This window comes from Alligator mississippiensis, chromosome 9 (assembly GCF_030867095.1).
Source record: "Alligator mississippiensis isolate rAllMis1 chromosome 9, rAllMis1, whole genome shotgun sequence".
NCBI lineage: Eukaryota > Metazoa > Chordata > Crocodylia > Alligatoridae > Alligator > Alligator mississippiensis.
In genome coordinates, this window is record NC_081832.1 from 79754167 (window position 1) to 79770659 (window position 16493).

Consider the following 16493-nt stretch of genomic DNA (forward strand, 5'->3'; position numbering starts at 1 on the left):
GTTCTCTTTCCTAGAGGTGGGACTGCCTGTACTGCTGTACAGTAAATGTGTTCACTGTACTCCCAAGCTTGTTTTTTAGCAGGTGGTGATAAGTACTGCAGCATAGTATCCCTTCATTGCGTGTGTGCACATATACATTTGCTTGTGTGCTTGCATTTTGTTTATTATTCTGTAGTAACTCCTGCAAAGCAAGTTGAATTTTGGTTCCTTTCGTAATCTAACAGACACTTTTTAATGCATAGGTAGGGTTTCTGGATATGATAGCGGGCATTAGAAATGTATAGATAAATGTTATAAAAGGTCTTTATGGCCTCCAGGTACTTAGATGGTAAGAATACAGGAAATGAAATTAAACTGAAAAAATAAGGAAACTCTAGTGAGGGATCACAATTAGGATGGTAAGAACTGACTGATCGCAAATCCACGTTGAAAGGGGAGTTGTAGAATGAAGTGCAGCACAGCAGCCTGCCCAACAGTTTGAGGAGTTGGTTCCTGCTAATATCAACTAGAGGCTTCCACTAGATTTTTCCTGCCTGTATAGAACAATTCTTTCTATTCATACTTACATGGCTTCAATCATCATTAATGCACATTGCTGACTTAACCTTTTCATGCAAATTTCCTGACTCCCATTATACAGTAGGTATGAAATGCAGGCTGTCTCACCCTGGGATGAAAAGGTGTCTGTTTGGCTGAGACTGGTGAGGATGAGAAATAAAGAGGGACTCAGCCAGGGGAAGTAAATGGGTATTATAATGGTGAATGAAATTCACTGCTGACAGCAATAAAGTAATATAAAAAAACCTACTTTTTTGGGTAACTATAGCAGCCTAAGAAAAAAGACAACAGTACGGATAGTTTTAATGAAAACCTTTCTACAGTATACCGGTCAAAAACCCCTTAATCTTAGAGTGCAGAAGGAAGTGAGGAAGCACAACACTAACAACTGTTACGATGCCATTTTATGGGTTTGTTTTCTGTTTTTACTTTGAATGCACAGTACCTGACTCCTTTTTCAATCTCAGAAAAGGAGATGGCAAAAATAGAGGGTTCATGGATGGGTGATAAGAATTACTAGGGGTGTGGAAAGGTGCGTAGGTGACTACGTAAGGAGAATCTGAAAAGAGTGGAACGGTTACCTTGAAGAGGAACTATGAAAGGATACACAACAATGGAGAAAGAAGACGGATGTGATAATTGTGGTCACATTCAATAGAAAAATGAGGGGCTACTCAATTAAACTGAAAAGTGACAACATTTAAAGACTGATGCACCTCTTAATTATGAAAGTGTTTGTCTCCTGGCTCCTTAGGGATTTTATTTTTGTTTTAGTAGTTTCTTGCCTTGTAGGTAATGTTAAAATTCAGACATTCAGAAAAAATGTAGCATTTCCGTTGGGGGAGTAAGTCTTCATTTATTACCTACTTAATTACTTAAAACAAATTTCCAAGTTAACTTTTTAGCTTGAAAGGGATTGTTTTTATAAAATTAGGAGCCAAATTATCTAAATCTTTAGATCAAGATTTATCTGCCCATCCTTCAACTTTCTGCAGTGCCTTTGAGTGATAGACAAGATTCTCTTAATTTACTGATGGCTCTTATTTCTCCATTGTCAGGAATAAGTTTAATCTATAAATTAAGATAACTAGGTTGGGGGGTTTTTGTGGGGGGAGGTTTGTTCGTTTTTTGTTTGATTTTAAGTAATCACAATCACTTCTGAATTCCAGAGCATTCTTCTCCAGGTTGCAATTGCAAATCCCAAAGGGGATTTACGAATACCGTAAGACTTCAACATACGGAGAAATGCTGTTGGGGGAGCCTGAGTCATGAGATGTTGAGAGAGCTATTTTCAGTACAGCAGCAAATGGCTTTGAGTCCCTATCTACCGCTGCCATCTTTACAGTGTGGGTTGGAGAGGGTTAATGAAGTTTGTTAGCCCATCTGAGGAAATGAAAACTTGGGAGTTTGAAAACTTTACCCTTGATTTAACAGCTTAAGAATCAGGTACAAAAATGTTGCGCATAAGGTGCGAAGTGTCCACCAGAGGGTGCAAGCACAGCATCTGAGCCCTCCCAGCAGGGGAGATGGAGAGAAAGTAACAGCAGGGATTGAATAAGAAGACATGAAGCAGACTGCCATCAGTGCCTTGCTAGAAAAACCACCACGGCTCTTAATTGAGGAGCTCTCCGACGAGGTGCACTAAGAATGGTGTTTTGGAAGAATAACCTTTTCCAGATCCTTTCGTTATCCTTTTGGCTTGTGTTGACCAGCTGTGCAGGGAAAAGCTCCATAAATGGCTTTGTTTCCGGTTCCTTCATCTGCCATGAAAGGTTCTCTTTAAAGAATGCTGCCCTGATTTACACTCCTCTGGATTTTATAGCACTTCCAATAGGATTTCCTGGTAAAAGTGGGCAGCCTCTTTCAATCGGACCCATCTCCTGTAGAAATAGAAACAAATGGAGTCTAAAAATATAGATGCATCTAATGGTTTCCATGGTAATTGGTGGCCATGGCAACCGAGAGCTAGCTTTGTGAAGAACCTGATGGAAGATAGTTTTTTGTTTTGGGTTTTTAAATCGCCAAGCTAATTATTACTGTGCAAATGTTTCAGAGGAAATGCTGAATGTTAGCCCTGAAGACTTCAGAGCTGCAAGAGGAGGAATTTTCCACAAAAATTGCTTGGGTATTTAAATTTGCATATATTTCCATTTTTTAAACAGTCTCCCTGTGTGAGCTGGCAGTTTGCTTGATGTAATGGATTTATTGAAGAGATGTCCTCTGGAATTTATGCTTGCTATTTTCTTTTTAGACATTTTATTAATGAAAAAATATTTTCAAGCTGATTCCAGAATTCTGGTCTCTCACTCCAAGAGTGGGGCAGGAGAGGCAGGATGCATGGGTCTTCTAGCTTTTTATTACCATTACAGTACATTTTCTGTTCTTTTTGACATCATTATTTGTTTAGAATATGGTCAAATAAGAGACTCCTCACACTCTTTGAAGATAACACAGAAATAATGTGTTTCATGATAAACATATTATATTTGGAGTATTGTAATCCTGTTGGAGGAAAGTCCTGAATTCTAGGTGCAGTTACAGCAGGGATGGGCAAAATATGGCCTGCAGGCCATAAGTTGATCCTGTCTGGCCTGCTGGCTGCTCCCAGGAGCCTGAGGAAGGGTTGCATCCTGCTCTGCTCTGCACTGCTGCAGCCAGAGCTGGGCTGGGCTGGGCTGTGCAGCATGCCGCCTTCTCTGCCCCACCACATTCCCTACCCCTCTGCCCGGCTTCCTGTTGGCACTGTGGCTGCGCAGTCCTGACACCACAGCTCCCAGCAGGCAGCCCCACACAATACAGGGTGTGATGTGCCACCCCTGCCCACTGCAGTGCCACTAGTCTATGCCAGCCATGCAGGGAGGGGGCATTCCCAGTGTGGTGCACAGCACCTCATTGCAGCAGGTGGGTGGGCAGGATGGCTGTGCGGACCCAGCTGCTCATGGCCACAGTGCCAGGACTGCGCATTGTCAAGAGGATGCGGGGACGAGGGGTGGTGGGATGTGGGGCACTGCATGGCCTGGCCCAGCCCTGGCTGCAGCAGAGTGCCATGGGGTGCAGCCCTTTCTCCTCAGGCTTGTGGTAGTGGCTGGTAGGCTGGATAGATTCGATTGCCACCCCCACTCCCCTCGCCCTCAACAGCTCACCAAAACTCCTTAAGTGGCCCTCCAGCTCAAACAATTGCCTACCCCTGAGTTAGTCTGCAGTATAAATTCATGACTGTGTGCTTGTGCTTCACCATTGATAAGAGGATGCCTCCTGTGGCAGTACAGAGATTGATGTGACTTGCATGTCATTTATTATTTTGCACAACTTCTAGGTCTTTCTGAAGTGGACTGTAACCAGTGTTTCACTGCTTGCAGACCCTGCTCAGTTCCCTGGCCCCCTAAGCATTGTCCGTTCACTAACTGAACTGTTGTCACGTTAGTACTTCCTTTCTCTGTCCATCCTGCTTATCCTCCTGCTCTGATTCCTTTGAGGTTTGACTGGCAAGAGCCTGCTAGAGCCTTCTCGGAGCCAGACATCACTGTTACATGCTGCCTTTCCTGTTTTCACTGTGCTTGGTCTTCTGTTACATACAGTAGATTTATGTTGGGGTAATTACCTTATCTGGTTCTTGTCTCTACCCCATCTTTGGTCAGTGACCCTTCTTAGGAGAGCCACCTGATCTGACAGCTGGCTTTCTGCATCATTTAGGAGCCCTACTGGAGGCAACATGAGTGTACAAGAAGAGGTTTCTACTCCTGGTGCTTCCTTATCATAGGCTTTCATTCTATCCCAGCCCTGAGAAGAGTGAACAAATACATGCAGATCTGAATCTGACTCTGAGACTTCTTCCATCATCCTTTCCTGCTTCTGTCACTTAAAAAGGACATTGGAGAGGGGTGGTGGCTTGAAGGAAAAGGGACCAAGAATGAGTTGAGTGGTAGGAGGATGGAGTTGCAATGGGGTCCAAGACTCTCTCATTTTGAGACTTATCTGAACCCCAGAAGTACTTAGTGTGCTATGGGGATAACCCCCTGGTAGTGATTTAAGAAGTGACCCAGTCTTCAGGATCACTATTACTAAAAACCTGTTCATGGGACTTTAAAAGGAGGCAGAAATCAGCCCTTGAGAATAACATCTGTGTAGAGGCCTCTTAAGGGAGAGGAGCTCCTGGAAGAACTCTGTACCTGCGCTGTTCCAAGCCCATGGCACGGGTCATATTTGGATGAGTTTGGCTTTGGCCAGAGCATGCTTGTACTCGCTGCTTTCTATTTCTTGGATCCCATAGGAAACCCTGGGGACCATGGCACAAGTTAAAGCATCTGTGAGGCTACTCTAATCAATATATAATGGGGACTGAATGTGTAATAAGACGATCAGTTCAAATGATTCCTGCCAGAGTGTATGCGTTAGTTGGCCTTTGCTGTTCTTTACTGACCTAAGTAATCTTGTCATCTGCAAATATTTCCATTCCATCATCTCCCTGCCCTGTTTTTAGATGAGTATAGAAACAATACCAGTCCTACCTCTGCCCAAGCAAGCTCCTGTTCCAGCAGCAACTCCTATCAACATCAACAGTTTCCCTTTTAAAGATCTTGTTGCAGTGTAGGAACACAAGGATAAGACATCACAGCACTCTCTCATTAACTTTTTAGTCGTGTCAAAAATGGATAAATTATCTCAATAGCATTTTGTCCCTTTCCCAGTCTCTCATTCTCTTGTATATGGCAAAATTATATATCTCTTCCTAAAGTTTTCTTAAATTCCTCTTGAAAGGAACTTTGACAAAGGCTTTCTGACAGTCCAGAAAGTTATCAACAAGCTCTTCTTAAATCTGCTCTACTTCTGACCTCCACAAAGATTGTTAATGTTTTTAGTGAGTCATATTTTTTCTTCGAAAACATCTTTCTGGTTTGTTGTTGTTTCCTATTCATTATGTTGTCTTAAAATTCTACTTTTAATAGTTTCAAATAATTTGCTTGTGCCAAGTTTGAAATTTGTTAGGTTCCAATTGTCAAGGTCATCGCTACTGTCTTTAAAAATGGTACATTTTTATCATCTTTCATTTCTGTTAGTATGCTTGAGATGAATATTTTTTGTTAGCAACTTAGCTCCTTCCTTACTCTGAGGTGTAACATTCAGGGTTTTTGACTTGTGCTTTAAAATGGGTTACTCTAGGGGTCTCTTATTTGATACCTCATTTTTGGAAAGTGCTTACTTTACTACCTGAAAAGAATTGAGGTATCTCTATCTGCATCCTCTCCTGGTACTCAAGAGGGCTGTTGATTCCCTTGCAGCTTGGAGATTGCTGCTGTAGTGCACAAATACCTACTTCCGCAGGGTGGCAGCTGAGCCTCTGTTCAGTTCTCAGAGTTGTTTTGACTTATTTTCTGCTAGAAGCAGCAGTTCCTGCGTCATCCCTGACATGCAGGGCATGAATCTGTAAATACAATCCATATATTGTGGGTTAAAGAATACTTTGGACTGGCTTTTTGTTGCATTGCATTTGCTTAGTCTGTATTAGCTTGCCTAAAGACTGGCTGTCTCTGAAGGATATTGAGGATTGTTCAAACTCAGATAGCCATGTCACATTAGAATTGGATTAAGACCTCCAGGAAGGGCTTGATTTCTTCACTGAGTCGCTGATCAGCATTTCTTGTTCCTTTTTCCTCATTTTGTTGGAAAGGCTGCTATCTGTTCTTGCTGCCTTCTCAGCCTAATCCATCTACTGGATATCTTTCTTTTCTTACCTTCTCTGGGTTTGCATTAAAAAAGAATCAAATTCTGTCTTGGGCAGGCTTTGCTCCTTCAATAGTTAGGTCATGTCTGCTTTCCACATGTGTGTTTCAAGCGTCCAGGCTTACAACATGCATCTGCCACTGCAGAAGTTCCTTTTTAGGGTGAAATGAGCACTGTTACCACGGCATGCAAATAAAACTGTCGTGAAGTGATTTTCTTTTTGTGTTAGTCTACTCTTAAGTGGACCTCTCCTTTTCTGCAAGTGCAAAGAGTCGTGTGTTCAGAATGCATCATTAATGCATGTAGGAACAGGAAAAAAGGAAAGGCATCCTGGACTAGCCCCCTGTATTTATAGGTAACTATTAGTCCAAAAGCATCCATGAGAATGTCCGCTCTAGCCTTTCTTGTATCCTATAGAAAAGTAAATGAAAAAGCAAAAAAAAAAAGAAAGTATGATTTGCTACAGGTAAAGAGTAGGGGAAATGAGGGTGGTTGGCTACTGCTGTTACAAGCAGTCTTTTTAGTTTAAAATATGCTTAGATTATTTTAGGAAAGGAAACATGCCTCATTTCCCCTTTCCCTCTGTAGCATACACTGGTGGTCCTTGCCAGTCTTACCCAGGGTAAAAATTCCTTCCAAACACCCAATCTGGCAGTCAGTTGCACCTTGAGCACGTGAGCAAGATCCACCAACCAACCAGGCACTCAGGAGTTTCAAAGTTACCATTTGGAAACTAGTTTATTGCAGCCAAACTTCAACTCTAGCTATAGCTCATGTCTAATAAGAGGGAAGGGGGAGGGAAGCCGAATAACACATTCATGGGAGTATGAGGAGGGAGGATTCTTCCTAGGCCCTGCTGTGACAGAAGCAGCTGCGATCCCTTCCATGCTGATAGTTTCTATTCAGCCCCTTGTTGGGGATACTGGATGTATGAGTCCATGCATCAGATGCTCTGATTACCATTTGAAGTACACCCTTTTCTATCATACTGTCCCTGCCATAAACTTATCACGCTGTTTTAAGTCATTTCAGTTTTTCAGCCGCTTTGTTCAGGTCGTTTCAAAACTTCACTAAGCTAATAGCTAGGACTCGCCTAATTTCCAGTCTCACTTTTTTTTTTTTGCTAACAGTTAACCCATTTCTTCTTGCACTGGTATTGTTAAACAGCCCTTCTCCCTTCCTGATGCTCACCCTGTGAATGTTTTTATAAAAGTATTCGTATCCCATCTCAACCTCACTTTGCTAAGCTAAGGAGGTTGAACTCTTGATCGTAAGATTGGTTCTCCATTCCCCTCCCTACACTGCTAGGCCCTTCTTCATACTTGTTTCATGTCCATCTTCTTTGAACGCATGTAATCAGAACTGTACACGGTATGCTAAATGCAGGGTTACCAATACCTTGTACGGTGGTACTAGTACTTCCCTGTCTCTACAAAGAAATACCTTGCCTAATACATCCTGCAGTTTCATTAGCCTTTAGCACAACTGCATCACACTGGTATCTTGTGGTTACACTGAAGTCGGCCAATACACCCATGTCCCTCTTCCGTACTTCCAGTCTGAGACACCGACTTCTAGCAAAGGTTCTCAGTATTAGTCCTGAAATGCATGACTTTGTACTATTAAATTATTTTGAATATTAAATCCTGTATATCCTGTATAATAGTCCTTCCCTCCTCTGTATGCAGAATAGCTTGTATGATCCACTATTTTTACACATGCACATCTAGTTCTGGCATCACAATTGCTAGTCAAAATGTTTTAATAGGATGAGTCCCAGGACCAATCCCTGAAGAACACCATCAGTAGCCTTTCATCTGACAAGTCAGTTTACCTTACTGTAGAAGGTTGTTATATTGGGGCGACACAATCTTCCTTGGATAAACCATATTGTGCTTTGTCCCCTTTTCTGTTTACCTCCATATTCTTAATTCTTTCACTGCCTGTATAAAGACCTTTTATGATATTGAAGACAGACTAACAGACATGTTAGAGTCTATGATCTGTCTTCCCATTTTTGAATACAGGAGTTGTGCTTACTGTTCTCCTGTTGTAGGTTACTATCCCTGAATTGACAGCTTCATTAAAGATCTGTGCTTCAGGAGTCGTTATTTCATGTAAAAAGGCAGATTTGGGTTGGATAATAGGCAGAACTTCCTAACTATGGAAGTGGTTGAACAGTGGAACAGACTACTTTGGAAACTTCCCACAACAAAAGATCTACAACCTAAGTGCAGATCAGCCATTTTTTCTGGGGTGGTTTAGGAAAAGAGTGATCCTGATTTCACCATGGGGTTTGACTAGATAATCTCTGGAGCTCCCTTTTACCCCTATTTTATGATATTTCGGTATGCTAGTTCTTCACTCATCTCAAATGGAGATTATCCAAGAAGACCCAAGTGATCAAAATTGCACCTTTACAGAACTGAGCATGCAAAATTAGTCTTTATTTACTTGTATATTCAAGTCCTTGATTCAGGCCTAGAGACTGAATATTTGGCTTTTGTGTCTTGAAAAGCATTACAGATGAAGCAACCCTATATAGCTTGAATACTTGACTGTGAAAAGATGAGTAACAAATATTAAATCCCTAAAGAGAGGGAATATGGGGGGGTGGAGTCCTCTTTGAATGCCTTCAGTAACAATCCCCCAGTCCCATCTACTAGAGAGGACTAAGAGTAGATCCAGGCCAGTGGTTCTGGGTAGAAAAAAGGTGTCCGAACACTGCTCGACTAACAGCATCCCTAGTGCTCTGCGTTCTCTGCGTGTTGGGCTGACAAGCTGTGGACAGCAGCTGGAATTTACTAAGAGCAATAATCAGCTCTGTCTCTGTTTTTCATTGAGTTTGGAATCTTTTGCCTTTTGAAATTCTGTCTGGCTTGTTCTTTATGAGCATGCCTTCCCTCTGGGACTCTTGTGTAGGTGGAAACCCTTTCTCTCCTTCCCCCTTGCTGTCAGTGCCTCTTGCCAATGTTATTAATGTCAGACGTGCCAGCCCTCCGCCTCCACGGATGTCCCCACAAAAGAGGCGGGGTTGCTGCTGCAGTTATATGAGATTCCCACACCCAGCAGTGAAAGGCTGAAAGAGTGTGCATTTGCAGTGCATAGCATGTCCATGTGTATGCAAGTGTAAGGAGTTTTGTTATGTGTAGAGGGAGGCGGGGTTGGGCTTGTGTGTTTGGTTTTTGCACGGCTGTTCGAGGAGTCGGATTTCTTCCCATGTTTGATTCTGCATGTGCTTAATATACTGCTACTAGTAGGATTTAAGGAAACTGGAACATTACAAGAATTACACTAAAACCTATACAAGTTAAATCATATCCTTTAACAAGTTTATATAACCGCATAGATTAAAAAATCTCTATGCTACAAGTCAGATTGATTTAAAGTCCTATAAAAGATTTTTGCTTTCCTATTCATTTCTACAGGGTGTATGAAAGCCAGGTCTGTGTTTATGTAATGTTCTTTCTAACCCATTTCTAATGCTCCCTTTTTTCTAGCATCTAGAGGCCAATAGCATGCCCTGGGTGTCCAGCTTTCAGCCTCAAAGTTCCCACAAACCATTCTGTTTCCTGTAGCAGGGTCTGGCTGTAGGGTCTGCGATGCCTAGTTGCTGCTGGTTTGCTCTTGTGTACTTCTACCCATAGAGGCACAGGTATGGGTAGCTAGTTTTGCAGCATGTGCTATCGATGTTATCCAAAGGGAGTTTTTGTAGTGAGGGAGTGTAATGATGAAACAAGGAATCCGCATAAAAAATGGAAGAACAGTTAAGGGAGTGTGTCTGTTCACAATATCCAGTGAATTCTTGTATGTATTTTTGTATTGTGCTGCAAACAGGAGAGAGAAGCATATCACCTTTCTTTAACCTAAAGAAGTGCTTTCCCCTATACCATTCTTTCAAAGCTGGCAAGATGTAGCGAGCACTATTTGTGGCTAGACGAACAGAATTCTATAATTAAAGCTCCATTCTGTTAATGAAAGCAAGATCTTTAGCAAGCAAACAAAATAGCTGTGATATTTATAGATTCAGTTTCAGATCAGTTTTCCTGATAGGCAGTGCTGGAGTAACGTGGTCCCTGTAGGAATGCGAGCAGCAAACATGCTGTTGCTATGGAGCTTCTGCCATCATCGCAGTGAAGAGGGATTGTGAGTGCTGCCTGTACTCAGTTGTTAGGGGAGGTATTTACAACCTTAATTGGTTCAGATAGAAAATATTTATTGTAAAGGTGAACAGTGATGGAGAGGAAACAAACCTACATTTAGATTCATTCTAGCAACTGGCTTCTAGAGCTGAGGTTTGTAGCACGGGCGCTTGAAAAGCACGCAGAAAGTGGACACGACCATGACCGTGTAGCAAGAAGGCAAAAGCAAGGACAGGGGTGGAAAAATGTTATCAACTGGTGTGAGATGCAGATAATACTTGGAGCAAATGTCTGTAGGATGCTGAGAATGTGTGTAGTGTTGCCTCTGTGGGAGAGGACACCCACCCTCAAACTCGGAAGAAGCTGCAGAACAAGAGCAGTTTTAAATAATGTCTAAAACACCTGATCTGTTTTGAGAAATTATGAACAGAAAAGGGAGAAAAAGTCACCAACTAAATTACTCAGTTTGAGTTATTCATTTTAACACTAACACTAGCTTTAGACTAGTTTTTCTATTACCTCTTTTCCCATGCTAAACCATTCCTCTTCTTCCTTGGGCAATGACCTCCTTCATGTGCTTGCGGCCTGGTAGCATGTGCTCAGCTAAAATGTACATGCCTGGTTCTTCTACCCTCTCCCAATTTTAAAAATAAATAAATCTTATTTGAATTTTCACCTACATCTATCTTTTAGGGAGGGACCCAGCAGAGACTGTAAGATTGTAACTGGCCTCACCTGCAACTTCAGAGGAGCGGGACTATCTGCTCCCTACTGCACCAACTGATTCTGCACCTGAAATGCAAATTCAGTTTTTTTTCTTTTTTTGGTTTATTTCCATGTCACATTGTAAACTCTGATCTAATTAACTCTTCCCTATCCCTAGTTTTCTTGGCATTACTGTGCTCTAGTGTTCTCACTGTCCTTGAATAACACTCAGATTATTTTGCCAGGGTCTATTAATGTAACCTTTCCAGATTTCATTTGGTGTTTCTGTTTCTTGCATATGTTTCCATAACCCTATAGTGCTTTGATGCTGTCCCCCCAAAATCAAAGGATGTTGGTAAGACCTAGGTCCTTCTGGTTTGTGGGTTTGCATCCCATGACATTTGTAACATATCTCAGTTTAATAGAATTTGTGAATGTAATTCACAGCTCATTAATGACAAAAATTAAGTGTGTCTGGATTTACCTCTGGTCCCTGAAGCATGCCAGTGGACAACTCTTTCCTAAACACACTTGAATCATTCTTTTCTAGATATTTCTCCATGTGGAAGTACTGGGTCCAAGCCACAGTAACTGTGTACAATTTAAACACAATATCAAAAATTGTACCAGAATAAAATACAGTAAATGGCTGCATTTCCTTTATCTACAATTAAGTGTTTTTAATTTTTAAGCATCTTAAAATAAATATCTATGCATAGCAAAGTAAACGGTGTAATGAACTCGGACAATAATATTCAGTAAGAAAAATCCGAGGGGGGAGATTTCTCTCATTACCCAGTGTTTAGGTCTAGAGCTCTTAAAAAACATTCCCATTCATTGCAGCAGGAACCATGTGCTTTGTGACGAAAATAAAATTAAACCATATCCATCATTAGCAATATCATTCTTTATGTAATGCCCAAGGGACAGCACTGCTAGTAGCCTTTGGCAGTTATGTGCCACTTCATTTAAAAAAACAAAAAAAAACCAAAAAGAAACTTGTCCTCCCAGGCAGCATATCATTTCAAATCAAGTCCTGTTGAATCCATCTTCATCAATGTGTTGATAGCTTAAAAAAACCCGAAATGGCATGTTTGGGAAAAAGAGATTGTAATGTCCCTGGGCTGCTGCTTGCTGTCAGTCCTGTAGCCTCAAGAAGGTATGTGATCTTTTTTTTTTTTTCTTTTCTCTTACTATTTATTCTGTTTTGCCAGCAATTGGCAGATGGCTTACACCAGAATGACTCATTTCAGCCCATGACATTAATGGGTCAGCACCTTCTTTCCCTGTGGTGCTGACAGATATTTCCTCTGTCTCTCTGGAGTGGTGAGGGTAATACCCATTTTCCCAGCAGGATTCAGGGGAAGGTAACAATTTTCCTTGACTGAGCAAGCCCTAATGGTTGAACAGCACCGACCTTTTCTGCCTGTGCCAAGTGGCTGACACGAGTCCCCCGTGCCTTGCAGTGCTGTGGGCAACAGGACCATGTGTTGTTATTGTCAATAATCTTCTGGTCCTCTCTCAGCTCTGTGTGTTACTCAGCTCCTGCAACATATTCCAAATGCATTATTTTCATAGTGGACTCTTACTGTTTCATGATACCATATTAAGGCGAAAGCTTAAACTAATGAATGTAACGTAACTTGTAAAAGCTCAGTCCTTGGTCTCTCTAACATGTAGAGCTTAGCACCTAAAGTTGGTCTTTAGATTTAACTTTTCTGATCACAGGTAAAGGAAAGAATTAGAAATTATTTTATACTGCTATTTAACACTGATTTAAAAATGTAGCATCTTCTCTTTATATTAAACTCTTCTGTAGGTGAGCTGCTCAATGCATTGTGCTGTGAAACTTCCATGCTTCCTCCTCTTAAACTAAAAATAATTACTTTGGGTGCAAGTTGACAGGCTGGTAGAAGGGAGCCGGATGAGACACTGAAGAGGACTGAAGTTGTGTAGAAAGTCCAAGCCGCACGGCAGTGAATCAGCAGCTCCCAAGAGCACAGAAGCATTCCACAGAAATGTCACGCAGGCCTTCTGGCATGGTAATCGGGAAGCAGTGGTGAGTGCTCACTCTCTGCCAGGTTTCTTTAGAACTCTTGCTCAGCTGAGTGTGAATTCCTGTCATTCGGCTGCAGAATAGCGGTCAAAAGTCTGAGATTCCTATGGGAATATAATCAAGATTTAGTCTCTTTCAGTCGTGGAAGAAAGTAAACTTCCCTGTGGTGACCTGTCCATGGTATTCTCTTCTGTAATCTTGCAGTTGTTCTCCTTTCCTCAGATCATAGCAATTGGACCTGGAAAATGCCAATAGCCTATTACTGGTTGCCCCATGCTGGCCTGAACAGGATTGCTGAATGTAGAATTTAAAGCTCCTTGTAAAATAATATCCTTATATAATAATATCATATTGAAACCAATCACGGTCATTCACAGCACAAGATTTCCCAGTGTGCCCAAGAATCTCTGTTTGTTAGATTTCTGGCTCTTGGAGGTAGGGCTAGGGGCTGTGCTTAGTTTTGCACTTTGTGGACCAGTAAGCCTGTTGTTTACAAGGAACAAATGAATAAGAATTAGGAAAGAGACATACAGGGGACCAGACATTTCTGAAAGAACAGAGGTTGAGTTGGCTCAGTGACTTGTTTGTGACACTTATTTACTTTGGAATAATTCAGTATTAAAGTGAAGTACAGTTAGTGCAGAACTCCATTAATGTGCCAGTGAAACCACACGGCTGAAAAATAAAAGGCAGGAAACGCAAACATGAAGGTTAACAATAAGTGCAGTGCAGCCTCATTGTACATCCTGTGTGTTCTGTGATGACAGTTAACAGCACAAACAGAAATATTTCCTAGATTTCATAGACATTCGGGCTGGAAGGAATCCCGAAGGATTGAGTCCTGCCCCAGGGCAGGAAGTCAGCAGGGGTCATAGGATCCCAGCAAGATAGATATCCAAATGTGTCTTGAAGGCGTTCAAAATGGGTGCTTGAACCGCCTCCGGCGGCAGTCTGTTCCAGACCTTGGGGGCTCAGACAGTAAAGAAGTTCCTCCTTACGTCCAGCCTGAATCGGTCGCGGTGAAGTTCATGACCGTTCGATCTTGGCATCCCTTGGGGCGCTCTGATGAACAGACGTTCCCCCAGATCCTGGTGGTCACCCCTGATAAACTTATAGGTGGCCACCAGGTCCTCCCTGAGCCTGCGCTTTTCCAGGCTGAAGAGCCCCATGGCTCTCAGCCTTGCTTCATAAGGTCTATTTTCCTGACCTCTGATCATGCGCGCGGCTCCTCTGCACTCTCTCAAGCTTCTCCACATCCTTTTTGAATTGTGGAGCCCAAAACTGGACGCAGTACTCCAGCTGCGGCCTCACCAAGGCCGAGTACAAGGGGAGAATGACGTCCCGGGATTTGCTTGAGAAGCATCTATGGATGCAAGCCAGCGTTTTGGTCGCTTTACTAGCCGCAGCATCGCATTGAAGGCTCATGTTCATCTTGCAGTCAGTCGTGACCCCCAAGTCCCTTTCATTTGTAGTGCTAACCAGCGTAGCACTGCTGAGCCTATAAGCGTGCTGCAGGTTTTCCCTCCCAGGGTGGAGAACTTTGCATTTTTTTCGGTGTTAAACACCATCAGGATATTTTTAATCTTGATTTTTAACATGAAAATTACATCTTCAGGATTGCATTCGTGTAAATGTGGGGTGGGGTGGAGGAGTGTGGGTCCTTCCACTGCAGTAATCCAGGGAACCCTGTGAGCAGCTGGGCTCAATGCAAAGGCACAGGCCATACTTGGAGGGAAAAAAATCCTCCTCTCCTCTCCCCTCCCACCCCAGTACCATTCCACACCCAGGGCAGAAACTCCCTCTACATTGATTGTTACAACAGATCAGTTTCCACCTAGGCAGAAATGCTGGCAGCTCTGCGTAAGAGGGTTACCTCAAATACCTGTTGGGCATGTCTACACGTATGCATTTAATGTGCATTAGCCTGATTTCAGGCTCATTAAGGGCATGTGTCTACATGTGTGCACCCTTAATGCTCCTTAAAAATGGCAATTTAAGGCAATTTGAGCCTAAATTTGATACCTGCGTAATGCAGGTATCAAATTTATTCAAAAATAGTTGAATCACATTAGCGACCCTGTAGACTCACTAATGCCCATTAACGTGTTGTGTGCCCATTGACTTGGGACTAACTTTAGTCCCAGGTTGGTCTGTATACCCATGTTAATGCACATTAGCATGTGCATGTGGGGATGCACGCCTAAATTGCCTTAATGCTTACTAGGTTAATGCACACTAAGCTTAGGGACGTGTAGACATGCCCGTTGTGTTTTGGCTCCCGAAGGAATGGGGCAAGGGGGCAGAGGAGTAGTGTACACTTCTGTGCGAGATGCCCAGATACTGCTATTGTCCTGCCCCGCATAGTGAGAGTGCAGGGCACTCAGCCTAACAACAGAGAGGAGGAGGGAAAGGAAGGAGAATTTACCTCTTTGTATCCAAATTAACGGTATCCGCAGAAATCAAAATCATCTATTTTCCTGCTTTAATTTGAAGTGTGCACCAGGGGTTGGCAGCCTACAGCCTGCAGAGCTGTGGCTTCAGCAGCAATGGGCTCTGCTGCTGTTGAGTGCTGGGGTCCTTGGTGGAAAGGGGACTCTGGCTATGCTGTAGCTGGCTGGCAGGGAGAAGCGGCAGAAATGGCTGGGTCCTAGCACCTCAGACAGTTGGGTCATCTCAGCCCGCTGTTGGAAAATTGTTGCCAACTCCTGGTAAACAAATTGTGCCTAGAAAGGGAAGACGCCTCATTCAAAAGGATGCATGCTCTGTTGCTTTAAAACGGAAGCAGGGAGCCAGGTGACCGTGGGTCCAGGGAAGGATTTTGGTAGACGCTAGGCAACAAAGCAGGGTAATAAATGAAGCAACTGGTTTTCTCATGTTAACAAACCCCATGTTCAGTGTTGAATAAATGTGTCTGATCCTTCACCACTGTCTTCTGGTGCAGCCCTTTTGGTATTACTAAAAGGAAAGGGAAAGTAATTGGTCCCTGGTATGCGAGTACTAACTTCACTGGATTTATGCTGGGGATGGATTTTGGTTCATCTTGTTCAATTTAACAAGATTCTGAGTCTCACCAACACCCCCTCCACACACTTTCAGACAAAGAGATTTTGGGGGGCAGGGCAGAACACGTATATCGGAAGCAAGTTTTGATTGTGGCTGAGCTGGATTTTCCTGCAACCACATGAAGGAAAATGGGCTATAGAAGTTAAAAAAATCAATTTTCCTTACTTCTAAATTAAATGTATGGGTAAATGTTTAAAAGAGTGGACAGGATGCCAGGGGTGGAGTGCTTCCATTGCAGAGACCTTCCT

General features: G+C 42.6%; 1 protein-coding gene across 2 annotated transcripts in view; it reads left to right on the plus strand.

The window, feature by feature from the left end:
* The window catches only part of REEP2 (receptor accessory protein 2), a 72339-nt gene that overhangs the window by 23312 nt on the left and 32534 nt on the right, over positions 1-16493 (plus strand). Inside the window, exon 9 of one of the 2 annotated variants that reach the window (XR_009454842.1) lies at positions 13025-13185. The exons of the other annotated variant lie outside the window; for it this stretch is intronic. The gene's annotated coding sequence lies outside the window, so the exon portion shown is untranslated. The remainder of the gene's footprint in view (positions 1-13024; positions 13186-16493) is intronic. 2 annotated transcript variants of the gene reach the window in all.